Source organism: Herpailurus yagouaroundi, unplaced genomic scaffold (assembly GCF_014898765.1).
Source record: "Herpailurus yagouaroundi ecotype Mexico unplaced genomic scaffold, PumYag 159, whole genome shotgun sequence".
NCBI classification, from domain to species: Eukaryota; Metazoa; Chordata; class Mammalia; order Carnivora; family Felidae; genus Herpailurus; species Herpailurus yagouaroundi.
Window position 1 is genome coordinate 80,132,386 of NW_024412400.1, and position 15,441 is coordinate 80,147,826.

The following is a 15,441-nucleotide window of genomic DNA, read 5'->3' on the forward strand; positions in this document are numbered from 1 at the left end:
CAGGCTCCACGCTCTGAGCCATCAGCCCAGAGCCTGACGCGGGGCTCGAACTCACGGACCGCGAGATCATGACCTGGCTGAAGTCGGACGCTTAACCGACTGCGCCACCCAGGCGCCCCGCGTCCATTCCATTTCTGCTACCAGCCTGCTGCGCCTTGCCTTCAGATGTTCCAAACAATAAGGCCCCTTAATTGTAGCTGGTTCTTCTCCAATAAAAATTGGGAAGGAGTTCTGCCTCCAGCACATCTCCTGTTGCTGGTTTTGGTTCAGTCTCTCATCCAATTAATTGTGGCCAGAATTCAGAATTACCTGTTACAGACCTGTGGGAAATGTATTTCTTTTAAACAGACAGACGCCCTTTTGAAGCTGTTACCTCAAACAGAGCTGTGGACGTGGTAGAGACACAACCTTTTATGTACCTTTTATGTAAGAGTGTGTACCAACCCAGAGCTACCAAAAAGAGACAAACAAAAACCATTGCCACTGACTGCAAGATAAAGGTCAGCAGAAAGGCTGGGTGAGCATTCATTGTTGGGACTTCAAGGGACACAGCAAACAGTCCCCCTCCTCTCCACCCATGTTCAAGAAGCCATTGACAAACAGCCGAGTCAGGCGGATGGAGACCAAACTGTCAGTCCGGGGGCTGATAAAAGTGCCTTGGGTGACTGTGTAGGTTTGAGGTCAAGAGAAATTACTCCATAGGTTTGCCCTCCTGACAGTGGTCAGCACTGGCCACCTGCAAGCCTCTCCTGAGGTGGGACTGCCCTAGCCACAAACAATTTGGAGTCTGGAAAAGCAGAGAAAAGCATGCTCTTGTGTAGGCAACGATTCTGAATGGAGGTTGGAAAGGACCTGAACCATACGTGCCCTATTTCTGTCCTCAAAGTCGGCAATCAGTTAAGTCACTGGGCTGACTCCTCAGTAAGCTTCTCATCAGGAGAGGAATGTGTGAGGGGCGAACAGCTTTATGAATATTTCTCCATGGAAGATCCCTCCCCATGGAAAAGTTTAGAGCAGGGGAAGAACATCTCCCTTGCATTTAATGATAGTAGTATTCAAGGTGTTGATATGTGGGCCTAGCCTCCAGCCTGTTATAACCAAATAGGCTTCAGGGACTAGATAAAGGTGATGTTTTGTAAAGGCGAAGAGACTCCAGATGGCCAAAAGCAAATGACTAAAAGGAGGACACATTCTGTGCAAATGCAAGTGAGGCGATATGTGCAGGTGAGGTCTGGGATGTAGCTGTCTGGGGGGATCTTAGAGTAGACATGAATGGTCAGTGGGATTGCAAGGGAGGAGTGGTTATGAAGTCAGGGTCAACTGAATATGGGAGATAGGATTTCTGCCCCAAGGTTTCCAAGTTCACAAATTCTTTAAGGTAGGGCTGTGTTCTTCTCCTTTTTCTAGTGCCTCATCCTTGGCTCTAGATCCATGTTCCGCTGGTACTTAGTTTCCACTATACCTTCAAAAGAATAACAATTCTATACCACTGTTGGGTGCCACCCCCACCAGGCTTATGTTCACTGAAAGGCAGTGTGGGCCACGTGATTACTCCCAGTGTTCACATATAAACAAAAGCTCGTGTGGGCTTGCCTCCAATGTTGGTATCACATCACAACCTTGTTCCTTTATCTGCAATAAGATGTGCCAACTTTGACAGATTTTCAGGTGATTTTGTAAAACCATTTTGGCCAATCCAGGCGTTAGGAGGAATGCTTTCTGATGTGCAGTCTTTGTGAAATTTAGTTGGCATCTAACATGGAAAATTTCCCATAAGTCACGATGAATAAAGGAAATCACCATCATCAGTAAAGATTTATATTTCAAGTAATGTTCACACCGTAATGACTCTTTAAGGTAGATAAGGACACTTTTTTTTGTACTTGCCTTTTTTACAGGTTATAAAGCTAACAGCCAAAGAGGTTTGATTAAAACTCATAAAGTAAAATCCTCACAGGAGGAACTGGCTTCCTGGACACTTCTACATTGCTTGTACCATAACATCAAATGCCAGGTTCCTCACAGGTGGCCCTCCATACACAAATAAACCTATGCGTATAGGGCAAGTGAGCTCCTGCCCAAGTAAACATTCCTTCAAAACACCAGCATCCCATAGGATGAAATAGCAATACGTACAAATGCATCATACTGTACAAATATCTGGTAAACAGAATTGATAATAGCAATGTGCCCATTAGAAAGCAATTATGGGATATTATTAGAGCTTTGATAACTTTTAAAAGGTTTTATTCTATTTCTGTTCATTCAAAGCTAGTATTTCTAATAGCTCTCTTAAAATCCTGAATAGTATTTTTATTTGTTCATAAATATGTTGTCAAGTGTATATTGTGTCTTAGGGTTGGGGAGAAAGAATTCGAGGAATCAAATAGAAATAAAAATGTATTGTTGGAAAACATATGGAAGTTCCTTTACTCACAAACTTCCAAACTTTTGCAGATATGGGCAAAGCTGTTGGCCAGAGTATGCAAGTCATTTCTACCTGCTACTAAAAGGTGGTGTGGGTGGGAGATTATATACCGAGGCCCAGGGTTTAGAGACAAAGCAATTATGGAGTAGTTCTTAACCTGTATGCGAGAATGGGAGCTTTTGTAATGTAGTTAATAGAACTTTCCATATGATGCAAAAGGATTAATAAGATTTAACTTTATATTCTTGGTGACTTCTCCACTAGCCAAGATCTCTGATGAAGAACAATTAGAAAATTATAGAATTGTGTTTCTTTTCACTCTTCCCTTATATGATTATAAGGGGCTTATGTCTTGATTGCTTCTGCTAATAATAAGTATGTTAGAATCTCATGGGAGTTTTGGAATATCACGCATCTTGATTTTCACATGGAGGAGCAGGACTCCACAAACAACTTTTCTGTGCTTTGAGTCATTTTGTATGTAAAAGAATATTGTTTTGAAAATGAGCCTTGATGGTGATGGTGCCTTTTGAATCTGGGTCATATTTCATATGTTAGCTTTAATAGCTATTCAGTGATCAGATTTTGGTGATATCACAGTCACATCTCTGAAAGTATTGTCTGTGTTTTGGCTTCCTTCCTATTGCCATACATACCACATTCCTGGGTTTTTCTGCTGGGCTCAAAAAGTCATGCTCTCTCTTTATGTAAATTACACCAAGATTGCCACTAATCATATTCGGGAAGCTAACGATAATATATGCTTGAGTTATGGAGTTTTTTTAATATCATGCCGTGAGATACGATGCCAAATCAGGTCTCTTTTTGCTTTTAATTAGTCAGCAACATTTATTTAATGCCTACTAAGCTCAGAGCAAGGAGAGTGGGGAGTGGAGAAGGGCAGAAAGTAGATCTAAACACAAATAGACTATCATCTCCAGAATAGCTTTCAGTGTCTTTATGAATACAGAAAACAGATAAACGAAAGGATTAAGAAAACTTAAAAGCAAAATCTAAATGAGTGCAAATTGGTCTGGTAAAAACTGAGTTATATAAATGCAAAGAGGATGCAAATTAGGGAAACTGGAAGTTCAGTGTCTAAAACTGCTCTCTTTCTACTTTTATTTTCATAATACTTCGCCATGAGAATTGTTAGAAGTCACAGCACCATACACTTCAGGGAGGAGAATTTCCTGGTTCAGTTGTACCATTTAGAGAAGTGAACCCAATGCTTGGTACTTTCTGGAGAGTTGAAGCTGCAGTTTTCTGAGTCCCTGTTCATCTTTCCTCGTTATCATTAAAACTCCTGTAACCTTGCATATGTCGCTTAACCTCTCTGTGCCTCAGTTTCCACATCTGTAACACAAAGATGGTAATAGGGCCTCTCTCATAGGTTGGTTAGAGGAGTATTAAATGTGTAAAACTGTATTCTAGTCTTTGAAGCACCTTTTCCCCCCATTAATTTCTTTGAGATTGAAATGCATCCCATAATCGATATGATGAGAAATCATTGTGTTACAGATTAACTGGCACCAACTATGTCTGTCTTGGTGGTAAAAAATAGTGAATCTTATGGACAAAGGCATCATACTGCATGTGTAAAGTGCTTATTAGAACAGAGCCTGGCATACAATAGGTCTTGTAGAGTGATACTTTTATCATTTTCTGAATACCATATTTGTGGCTTATATTGGCTCCTAATCTTAGAGATGTGTGCAGTATGAGACAGATATACTTAGAATTCTTGGTCTTTGGTCAAGTAAATAGGGCCTGGAAGAGTTACCGGTGACTTCACAACTGGTAAACAACAGATCTAGGTTATAAACTCAGGCTGTTTTATGTATTCTTCATCCATCATATCCGAGTCCTACTATGTTGTATGAACTTTGACTACTAGGGTTGAGGGATAACCAAGGCCGGGGAGCTTCTTTCTCTGGCTGAACTGAAATGCCCGAAGAGAAGCTAGGGGAATGTAAAGACATAAACAGTAAGTCAGTAAGCAAACTCAGGGAGTGAAATAGAATAAAAGGGCCAGATGCGGGGTCTATGGAATAACGTTTGCTGGGAGGATCAGGTAATGCTTCTCAGAGGAGCTGACTTCTGAAATGACACCTCAGCATGAAACTGAGACCTCTCTCCTGCAGAACAATGAAGAAGCAGGAAGGAGCTTGAATCTTTAAAGAACTAGAGCGAGCCAAGGTGGGCCATGGGAATAGATGCCTTCAGTCCTATGACGGGAGATAGATACTTGTGATTTTAGGCTTCAGATTACCTATGCTGAGTTTTGTCTCTGAGGAGCAAAGAATCCGGGTGTTCTTTACCATACCTTTATAAGCTTGTGCTTTGGGGGTACTTTAGGGACGTTCTTGCATTCTGAAGAGAGAGAAGTGAGCACACGGTATGTTTTCTTTTCTACATGAGTATGCTGAAGAACGGAGATATGAAATGATTTTTCCTAGTAAGTTTTCCAATTATCCTACAGTGCTACCGATAGCTAGTTGAGTCACATACTTACTCCTAGGTGTCAATTTTGGAGGGTTTTTAAAGGCTTAAAATCTTCCAAGTGGAAATTTCCAATACTATGAATCCTTAAGTTGTAACTCTTCATAGTCTATGGATTTGTTCCATAAAAGAAATCATTAGTGATTATTTTCTACTTCTGTGGTTCTTTAGTATTGCCTCTCGTGGTATCAGCCATTTAGAAATATCAATTCTCTCTTGAAATAGCCCATCAAATGATGACTCATGTCAAGCCAAGAGTTTATTTATGCCTCTTTTCATGATTAGCAACACCTGTTTAATCTAATCACACACATATATATGTATACACACACACACACACACACACACACACACACACTGGTAATCTATTTATGTCCAAATTTATTTCCAACTTTTATTTCCAGTATTTGGTGCCTGCATAGTTCATACTCATAACTCTAAATCTGGCTTCAGCTATGACATAAATCTTTCTAAGTCAGACACCTTTAATGACATTAATTTAGGTGGAGGTAGTCTTTGGGGATCCTATCTGCATAATCATGCGTAATTTACTTTTTTACTGAACCCAACTTTTTTTATTTATAAAATGTGGAAGTTGAAATAAATGAATTTTCCAGCTCTGTGATTTATAATGTCACTATCAATTTATCTACTGAGGAGCATCATAGAAATTGGTCATTGGTAGAAAGTGTTCAGTGGCTCAGAATCTGGCAAAACATTTCACTTTTATGAAATTTCAGCAAATATAATTGAGCATCTTGTGTGTACCAGGCTCCATAATAAGAATGCAAGCATGTAAGACCTTTTTCCAGCAACTGGGAGGTGAACTTGGTAACTCAGAATATTCTTATAACAGTTTTGTTTTTTTTTTTTTTTTTTAGATTTCACTTACCATATAATTCACAGACTGAAATTATTTCTGAAGGAGATAATCAGTACATTCACTCAACAAATATGCATTGAGTATCTGCCATACACCAAAGACTCTCTAGGTGCTGGAGTTAGGGACTAACAACAGTTATATAAAACCTAGCCTCTCGCAGAATGTCCCTCAATAGACAATTGTCCATATGATGTTAGAGACTGATATTCAGGATCAGCAAAGGGTACTCTGGAAGCTCATGGGGCGGATAATGAAAACCTGGTCTTGGTGGACCTTGGGAGGTTTCTGAGAGGTGGTCATCTCCAAACAGAGGTCTGAGAAACCTGTGGGAGTTTTCTAGGTTGATGGCACAGGGAAAGCAAACGCAGGGGGCTTCTGGAAGAGGAAAGAGAGAGAGGTAAAACCTAGGTAAACCATAAGAGCTTGGTAAGGTTACAGCATGGGGGGAAGTGTGGGAAGGACAGTTTCTGCTGGCCCTGAAGGGGAGAGAGAGTGTTGATGTGTGCTTACATGGAGCTGTGTATGTCTTACTATGAGGTCACAGAGAAGGGTGAGGCCAGGAAGAGGATGTGACATTTGAGTTAGGTCACAAAGGGTTTCTAGGAGTTTTTGAAACAGACTACAGGTAGTCCAGGCAAAAGGAACTATAATTGCAACAATAAATGTGTGTAAAAGAATGGTGTTTGCAGCTTGGTAAGGAAATGGATGTACTTGGAGAATGAAGTATGTGGAACAGAGAAAGAATATAGTACAAAGAATACATTGGTGAGGATCGGCAGGACAGCTTGGATTCTGTGCAATGCCATGAATTTGTACATTGGGCTCTTTATTGTGCTGGCAGCTGGGGCTGTTAGGGGTAGCAGTTTGGGAGAAGACTGGAGCACTGAAGGTTTCAGAGAAGAAATTAGAAGTGTGCTCTAGAAAGAGAGTTCTGGATATCCTTCTATTGGAAGAGCCCTGGATTGTGAATGAAACTCAGAGGTAAGTCACAGGATTATTTAGGATAGTGCTTAACTAGCTAGTATTTTATAGGAGTTCTACCTGTCAATTACCCCTTGCACCAGAGAAGGATCATTTTCAATATTAAGAAATTAAAATTAAGTAAAACACATGGGATGATAACCAGTAGACATTGAAAACTTACTATGTTACTGTTTGATTCTCCTCACCACTCAGTGAGGTGACCTATTATTTCCCTCCATTTTACAGATGAGATTGTGTCCCAGAGAGATATAACTTGCTAAACTAGCAAGGTGCAGAGATGGCATTTTAGCCAATATGGTCTAGCTCCCAATCTGAACATTTGAATTGATGACCTAATAACCAATCAAAAATACCAACAGTAGTTGCGTTTGTGAAGTTTGGGCAGAGGGTTTTGTTTTGTTTTGTTGCAACTCAATGCTTCCTTGATTTTGTAACCATTACCCAATCTAATTTTAGGACGTTTCTTTCACTCCAAAGAGAAATTGCGTACCTATTTGTAGTCAATCTCTGTTCTTACTTCCAACCCTACGGTAACCCCAAATGGACTTTGGTGGTAATGTCTTTAAATGACTAGGACTTCAGTTTAGTGATGGTTTGTTTTGAATAATAGCACTATGATAGTCTAATTCACTAATCTAGGTGTATAAAAGTTTGTACTTCTAGTTTTGAGTAACTGCATGCAATTAGTGTAATCTAGTCATAATTTGGGGCAGAGAAGGGTACAATTGCCAGTTCCTGTGTCAGTCACTGATCATGCGCACAGAAGTAAGACACCCACAGACCATGCCCTTGAACTCTCTGTCTTTCAGGGCGACAGACATATGGTCAGATTCTTGAATGACAGTGAAAAATGGAATTCTTCTAGAAATCCTGGTGCATTTATTGAAAGACGTGTGTTAAACTTCTTTCTGCTGGAAGCCATTGGATTGTTTGTAAAAATCTAGTATGTATGAAGCATTTGGAATGCTTAGCATTTTGAGAATAAAATCCACATCAATTTAAAATATAATAAAACTCCCCACCCAGAATAGAGTAGTAATTGCCAGGCACAGAGGAGCCCAGCTGTGGAGTGGATTAGAGGATAGTTGGTCTCAGGCAGAGATTACCAGATAAGACACTGGTACACAAGTAATGGTAATTCCCGAATTACTGTACCTATTTGGTAGCACATGCATCTAAAATGGCTTAAAATAAAAATTGCAAATGCACCAGATTTGATCAATCTTAGTATTTCTTTCTCTTATTCTCCCAGTCCCGAGTTAAAAATAAAACCCGCCTGCCTCATTTTCCTGTGTGTTCGTTAGTAGGATTAACTAGAGTTCTCAACAGGAAAGCAATCGATGTAGTAGACGACATTGTATAGTGGGTGAGAGCCCGGTAGAGATAATTATACAGTCACTCCCACTATATTACCCTTCAAAGAAACTGAGCCTAATATTCTCCTAAGCAATTTAACCAACTTCTAAAAAAAATGTATAAGATATTATTTAGAGAACGAAATAGCTACTGTATATAATCAGGAGGGAGAATTATAGCAAATTATAATACTCATTTGATAAGTGTATAAAGATCTACGCTCAAAGCTCTGTATTGTACCTCCTAAGTAATTGTTCAGTTGTGCTAACTGTCCTTAAAATAGAAGAGATAAAGAACTGTTAAAAAAAAAAAAAGCAACTGTTACAGTTGTTCAGTAAGGTTTTCCCCTCTGGCCATAGATTGAGTCTAATTTCATGCTCCATGAGAATCAAGCATACGTTTGGTCTTCATGTTTAATAGTGATGATATCTTTGCCTTTCCAAAGATAATGTCCATGCAGAAACATAGACACCAGTAAAACTAGATGTGTGAAAATGTGTTCGAAGAGCTTATCCCATGTAGGTTTGTGTGCATACGGATGTTGTATGTCTGAGTTCACTGCACATATATGCCAGTATTTTCAAAAGATAGGCCTGTCTGCAGATCCTACCAATAATTATTTCAAGATAACTTAAAGGAGGCCCAGACATCTGCTAAGTTGTCTATTTATATCGAAAGGAGTTGGCAGTAATACAAGGGTCAATTTCCCTTTGGTTTGCTTTAAACAAAATAAGAAGCCCAATATGTGTAAACTTTAAGAGACTTAAATCTTTGAACACTTTCCTTTGAGTTTGTAATTCTTGTGCCCCCACTTTCATCAAACAAAAAGCAAACTAATCTAATTGCTGTTATGAGAAGCCTGACCCCATATTTGCTGAAAGCAGTTGTTTTAAAGGTGTCAGCTACCTTCGATGGAAAACCTTAGATCCTCCTCTCACTGCCTATGTGTCCTTCAGCAAGCAGCAATCTCCAGAAGGACCTCAGTTTCTGATGTCAAAATGGTTGTAATCATACAGAGCCTACCTCATGCTGTTGTTACGAAGTATAACTACAGTACGTGTGGATAGTTAAGCACTGTGCCTCTAACATGCTTATCGCTCATCAACTTAAGTCCCATATTCATGCACATCTTGAACATTTCTAACAAAGTGCTGTTACTGAGATAGCAATTATGGCATCATTGACATTGTCACACGTGCACATGGGCACTTACTTGGAAGAAAATCCTGGAGACCAGTGTCTTTGGTCATTGCTCTTGTTGGCTGAGAGATGACGGCATTATGGAGACAAACAAACAGACAGACATGGAACTCCCATGATCTTCAGTTGCAGTGATTGAAAGAGTTAAACTGAATAGGAAGAAGCTTTAGGAATGCTTCCAATTTGTTTCACTTATATTTTTCATTGTGTATAAGTAGTGGATGACACAGAATAAAAGACGTAGTATGTATAAATAATTTTAAGACATTTCTTTAAGCATACGATAAAAATTCTAAGTAATAATAAAACACTGTGTCATCATTTCTGTAGTAGTGGGTTGTTTGTTGGTTGGTTTCTGCTGCTGCAGTAACTGATGGTACATTTTATGAACAGTGGCATCTTTTTTGATGGCATATCATAGTAAGTACTCGGTAAATGTTAGTAGTTCTAATTAGTGTTTGGGTTAAGGTTAATGTGGTAGGTGCGTTGTTGACGTTAAGAGCCCTAAAGTCTTTGAATTGGAGGAGTGTGTGTTTAAGGGACACGTTGGGTTGACCAGAAGTCTCAAGCCCCTGACTTGTAGCTATATCAGCATGACTGCCTCAGTCCGTTTGGTGAGGATTGCACTGGTTGGGCTGAAACTCACGTCTGCCCGATGCATCCATGCTGCACTCTTCTTTTGATTACAAGAGTTAAATGTGAATAATAGAAGTGAAAGTATTTTGTAAACCAAAGTAAGAGGTATCAGGTAAGGTAGTCCAAGCCGTGGCAGCAAATACTCCGAAATCCCGGTGCTTAAAACAAAGGTTCATTTCTTGTGCTACTTGTTCATAGTGAGTCAGAAGGGCTTCCTTGCAGGATGAAGGAATGGGCACCATCTCTAACATTGCTGGCCCCCACCCCAGAGTAAAAGAGCTCTGAGGATCTTGACCTGGCAAAACAAGTGGACTTCCACTCACAGCTCATTAGCCGCAATGATTCATATGGTTCCACTTAGCCATAAGGGTGCCAGACAGCAGAGAGCAGGACCAATTCAGAGAGCAGCATTGATGTCTATCGCATCAGGAATAAGAATAATGGTTAACAGTCAATGATTGTGTCCTATATACCAGGCACTGTTGTAAGTACTTTACATGTGTAGAGTCCTTTAGCCCCTCATGAAGGTAGGCAAGCTCGTGATCTCCATGGTACAGGTGAGAAACCCAGGCACAAAGAGGTAGACTACTAACCCGTGGAGAAGAGGCAGAACAGGGATTCTGCATCTATCGCATTGATATGTGTATCAAACTATAATGGACTTGAATGTGTTTTTTTAACTGGGAAGTTTAAAAGGAAGATACAAATACAGTTGAAAATTTTTCTGCTCTAAAAAACACAGGCGTCGACTAGGTGATCTCTAAGACTCCCTAAAATTTCACCTGGATCAGCCTAACATGACCCGTCACACAAGTGACTTCTGTGTTTCATTTACAGCCTCACCTTCAGAAGCCAGAGGCCCTAACCTGGACAGCACACTTTCCTAGTAGCTCAAGACAGGAGCATTGTCTCCATCGATGGGCTTCCTGGGTTTCTGGGAACGCACCCCCCTTTGACTTCTTCGAACTTTCTATTTGGGGAATTCAAACATATGTAAACGTCAAAGATTATAGTGAACCCAGTATCCCCAAGTATTAGGTGATTTAGCTTCATAAGCTAATCTGGCCTCCTATCCAGCAGATCTCTGAGCGCAGACTGGGTTCTGTGGGTTTGTGGAACGAAGAATGGGGTTCAAGAAACAGAAAGCCAGTGACCAGCTACCAGCAGCTGGGTGCTGGGAGGCTCTGACAGGACATGTGGAGGACAGGGTTGAAGAGATCAACGTAAGAGAGGACATCACTAATCAATACTTTAGACAAGTTTTCAAGCAGAGGATAAATGATGTGACAGTATTTAATCATCCCTGGGACACTCTTGCAAGGTAAGGGGGGGGAAGGAGAGATTTGTTGTTAATGCATTATTGTAAAATGATTGCCTTTCTCCCTTGCTAAAACTATAATCTTGCCTGCCACTCGGGTGGTTGATAGAGAAGGCTGGACATCCGAGGTCTGTCAGGAGACAGCATAGCTCTGCGCTCTGGGCCCTTCCATCAGGCCGAGAAACCACTAAACTGGAAAGCCTGCTGCCTTCTGGACCCTGGACCTTCCACGTCAGCAACATCCGGAAGGGCCCCAGGTCATTGAACCTCCCTGTCTTCTTTTTGAAAGACGTGGATATGAACCGTCTGAGTGCCTCGCAAACCTAGTATAGCATTTAATTAACAAATGTTCCTCAAATGCTTTGAGCTCCCCGTTCAGATACATGTGACTGAAATGTAAAGTACCTTTCACTGCCTTATTTATTGCTCCGGCGAACACGCTATATGTTGGCACCGTTTATCTTCATTTTAATTTTATCTCCAACAAATATAGGCATTAATTTAAATCACATACAGAACATAACAGTTTTTATAGAGGCAAACTTATTCCAGGGTGCTGCATTTTAATATCGCGCTTTGCCATCTTTTCTCACTTGATTCAAGAATAGTATCTCTTCCTGCCTCAGCATTTAATCTTAGGACAACAGAAACTTTTGTGTGTGTGTGCGCGCATGTTCTTGCTCTCAAACTTCATCTTTCTCACCGCTTTGCTGTTTGCTGCCTGGAAGTTGTTTTGCGAGTGTGGGCACAGGCTCCTATGAGGGGTTTCTTCTTGGTCAGCTGAATTTCTCCTTGCGGGGGGGGGGGGGGTGCACGGGGCGGGGGGGCGGGGGGCGGGGGACAGATGACCCAACGTGATGGGTTTTCCGGCTGAAGATAATTCTTGCTCTCCACCTTTGAAATCCTTCTTTAATAGTACTAGATCTCACGAAGTTTATCCACCTCCCCCACGCACCCTGAAATTCGTACATTCAAAAACCTTTTTATAGTGCTCATTTTTGTTGCTGGTCTTGTTTTTCACTCAAAAGGAAAATTCCCCCTTTTTCTTCATAAACTGTTACTTTTGCAGCGGCTGAGTCTTTCCCCCGAGGGGAAACATGCTAAATGGGCCTGCTGTATTTATGGCTAGGAAACATTCCAGTTAGCTGTTACACCCTGAGCAACGATGATTTCCCGATCCTTAATTTGTGGCCTGAAAAGCTGTGTCCCTCCTCAATTAAGACTCGCCGAATTGCCTCTGACAAGGCGGCCCATTCCCAGAAGTCAGGCCCGTGGGGGCAGTAATAACATGACCACAAGCACAAGGCAACCTGATTTTATAAGCCATTTTGGGCTCTCTTCACAAGCTTTCAGGGTACTGTCCCTACACATGTGTAAGCCAACCAACCAACAAACATAAAAGTTAGTTTCCTAGTTTTCCGGGCTTCTGGACTATCTAGGTTTAGGGGCACTGGAAATATCGCGGGCCCCCCCCCTTTTTTTAAAGATTTAGTCAGGGTTTAACACGTACCAGTTACTGTTTAAATTACCTGTTTCATCCTTACAACAAACTTTGGAGGCAGATACCATCATGATGCTCTTTTCACAGAGGAAGAAACGAGGCCCAGAGAAGTGAAATGTGTTTTTCCGAAATCATACAGCTAAGACGTGGCAGGGCTGGGGTTTCGAACGTAGCCCACTTTAACCAATTTGCTTTGGATATAGTCCTCTTTAGCTGGGATTCTTGACCTCTTGTTTGATGCCGACTTTTCCCAAACCCTTAATCTTTGTGCTGCGAGGTGGATTTTATCTGTGGCAAGAACACAGTTACCCTGGAAACCCACTAGCTATAATGGCAATCCAATTATAGCACCATCGCTCCGGTTTTATTAAATTAGCGTTGCTGATGATGGGGACTTCTTGACTGAAGGATGCTGAGAAATGGTTTCTCATCAGTTCTTGCCTGTGAGGACCACTTGGGGGTCATTCTCTTCTACTCCACCGGACCAAACACACCAAACGAAATGGGTTATTTGGTTTATGGACTGGATTTGGAGGATAACCTGGGATTACCTTTGTGGACCGCTGGCTTTCAAGCCGTGGCTGGAGATGCGTGGAAGTGCATGGAAAGAAGCCTGACTGAATTCTGCCTGCCCTCTGAATAGCCGTCCCGAGCCCCACAACAACAGTCTGTTGATGGGGGCCCTGATCTGAACAGTTGAGGCTCCTGGTCGCTGTTGCAGTGTTTTGTGGTGGTTGTTGTTTATTCTGCTTCAGGCCATTGATTTATCCCCAGCGTGGTTCAGAAAAAGTCACAGCCCTTTCATATTTTTTGGCTTTTACAGACTTCTGATGGACCAAGGATTTGCTTTGGTTCAAACCAATTGGTAAGCTTCCTTTAAATATACAGAATTTAAATAGAATTAAACGAGCATAGGCACTGCTCAGTCCAAAGCCACCAGCTTAGAGGAAATGACATTTTTCATCTTAGTTGTTAGCTCACTCCCTGCCATGGTAGCTGGTAGGCTGATACAATGTTGCCTTAGTTCCTTCCACATGGAAAAGCACAGAAGACAGGACTTGCTCCTTTGCAGGACTCTTCAGTGATGATGACTTTTGAGTAAGGTTCCTACCTTGCTGTCCAGTGTCCTTTTCTTTGTGTGGTGGTGCCTTTAAGGTCCATCTTCTCTATCACAGATAACAAAACAGGTTAAAAACACTGAGTCTGAACACTTGGAGTCCTAAAGTCAGAGCTATTTTGGTCTGGAAAAAAAAAAAAAAAAACAAAACTATTGTAGGCATATCCTGTCTAGAGTGATAGGAGTCAGGGAGGGGAGGGGGCTGCATCTTACTGTGTACCCCTGAAGAGGTGATATTTCCATCAGAATCTCTGTCACCAGTGAGCAGATTTCCAGAAGCGGAAATTCAAAATGATCAAGAGAATCGCACGTCTTCACAGAACATTATAGATTCTGTGTTAGCTTTGCCACCTGTAAAATAATCTGTTTTAAGACAGTCACTGAAGTTCTTTCTAGCCCACCACTTACTGGTTTGGCGACCTTAACCAGTGTAGTTGGTATCTTTGAGCCTCATTTCCCATAAGAAACATGGAACAGTAATATTGGGTGAAAATATTGAGCTGTGCGGAAATAAGCGAGAACCTTTTTATCAACTGCAAAGTGGTCCGTCCCCTCATTGTAAGGTACACTCATCCAGCTCTCTCCCTCTCATTCTCCTCTCTCTCTATGCCAGTACTTTCTAGTTGTGTAAACTTAATCTGAAAATATCTGTGATATTCCTTATGTATAAGTGTGGTGTCTTAGATTTAAAAAATTCTACTTCAGTTTTTATTTCTTTGATAGTTGCAATTTCTTGTGTGTATAGTTTTCTCTGTGTGAAGTAGGAAACGACACCATCCACATCTATTGTATATTTTTCATAATTAGATACAAATCTATATATTTTCTGAATTGACTCACATTTTCATATACATATAAGTACATAGGCATGTTTTTTAACGTGTATTTATTTTGAGAGAGAGAGAGAGCGGGGCGGGGGGGGCGCAGAGGGAAAGGGAGACAGAAAATCTCAAGCGGACTCTGTACTGTCAGCACAGAGCCCGACGCAGGGCTCGAATTCACAAACCGTGAGATCATGACCTGAGCCAAAGTTGAACGCTCAACCGACTGAGCCACCCAGGTGCCCCCACTTGCGTATTTTAAAACATTTAAAGGGATTCTACACTAACAGTTATTTTGGGGGTTATGCGAGATAATACTTCTTTCTTATACTTCTGTGTATATTAAACTTTCTATAATGAGCCTACTTTTCTTTTGCTCACATGTGTAAGTCATTTATATAAATATTTTATAACCATCTGTAATATAAATATTTTTATAAATTTGTGTAAATAGTTCTATGTATGTATATATGTATACACATGTACAATAGTTTTGCAGCATGAAGCACCTTTTATCGGTACATGTGTATAAGGACAAATTTAAAAACAATAAATGTTTCCCTCCCTCTTTCCTCCCTTCCTGTCTCCTTCCTTCTCTTCCTTCCTTCCTTCCTTTCTTTCTCCCTCCCTTTCTCTTCCCTTCCCTTCCCTTCCCTTCCCTTCCCTTCCCTTCCCTTCCCTTCCCTTCCCTTCCC

General features: G+C 41.0%; 1 protein-coding gene across 6 annotated transcripts in view; it reads left to right on the plus strand.

Annotated features, from left to right (window-relative positions):
• The window catches only part of LPP (LIM domain containing preferred translocation partner in lipoma), a 692,086-nt gene that overhangs the window by 384,939 nt on the left and 291,706 nt on the right, over positions 1 to 15,441 (plus strand). The window contains exon 1 of one of the 6 annotated variants that reach the window (XM_040481158.1): positions 6,416 to 6,794. The exons of the other annotated variants lie outside the window; for them this stretch is intronic. The gene's annotated coding sequence lies outside the window, so the exon portion shown is untranslated. Of the gene's footprint in view, positions 1 to 6,415; positions 6,795 to 15,441 lie in introns of those variants that run through there. 6 annotated transcript variants of the gene reach the window in all.